The 825-nt window shown below is 33.0% G+C and overlaps 1 non-coding gene across 1 annotated transcript; it reads right to left on the bottom strand.

Moving 5' to 3' along the window:
- Window positions 1-251: 251 nt before the first annotated feature.
- LOC112474990 lies at window positions 252-370 on the bottom strand. Its single transcript, XR_003044560.1, has one exon. It is a non-coding gene; the product is annotated as a 5S ribosomal RNA (ribosomal RNA).
- Window positions 371-825: the final 455 nt, after the last annotated feature.

The raw sequence follows: 825 nt of genomic DNA, 5'->3' as shown, positions 1-825 counted from the left end.
ATTAACATCTTACATTAATCTGATACATTTGTTAAAATTAAGTAACCAATATAGATACATTATTATTAATTGAAATCCATAGTTTATTAAAATTTATTTAGATTTTACCTAATTTCCTTTTTCTGTTTCATGATCCTATGCAAGCTACCACATTACATTATATTAAGTTGTATCTCCTTAGGACCTCTTAGCTGTGACCATTTGTCGGACATTATTTTTGATTACCTTAACATAACAGTTATTTTTTTAAATGCCTACAGCACCTAGTATTCCTAGGTGGTCTCCCATCCAAGTACTAACCAGGCCCAACCCTGCTTAACTTCCGAGATCAGACGAGATCAGGCACGTTCAGGGTGGCATGGCTGTAGACTGCCTTAACAGTTTTGAGGAGTACTAGTTATATATTTTGCAGAATATCTGTCAGTTGAGGTTTTTTGATGTCTTTCCCATGATTAGAGTGGGGTCATGGGTTTCAGCAAGATCACAAAGGTAAAGTTCTATTTTAATCATATCATATCAAGAGTACATGCTATCCATTTGACTTAGCACTGTTAAAGTTTACCTTAATGCCTCGTAGAGGTAGTGTTATTCTAATTTTTTCACTGTAAGGTTATTCTTTTCATCTCTATTTTCCATACTTTGATAGGAAATCACAAGGTATTGTCCACATTAAGAAGTGGGGAGTAATGCTCAACCTCCTTAAGGATGGAGCATGATCCTAAATGATTTGAAATTTCTAATGGAGGATTTGTCTCTTATTTTCCACTTGTTTATTTATTAAATTATTTATATATATCGATATGGCCACATGAATATTTATTTTAT

Source organism: Pteropus alecto, unplaced genomic scaffold, assembly GCF_000325575.1.
Source record: "Pteropus alecto unplaced genomic scaffold, ASM32557v1 scaffold7, whole genome shotgun sequence".
NCBI lineage: Eukaryota > Metazoa > Chordata > Mammalia > Chiroptera > Pteropodidae > Pteropus > Pteropus alecto.
Note: the sequence above shows the minus strand (reverse complement) of the source record. Positions and strands in the feature narration are given on the sequence as shown.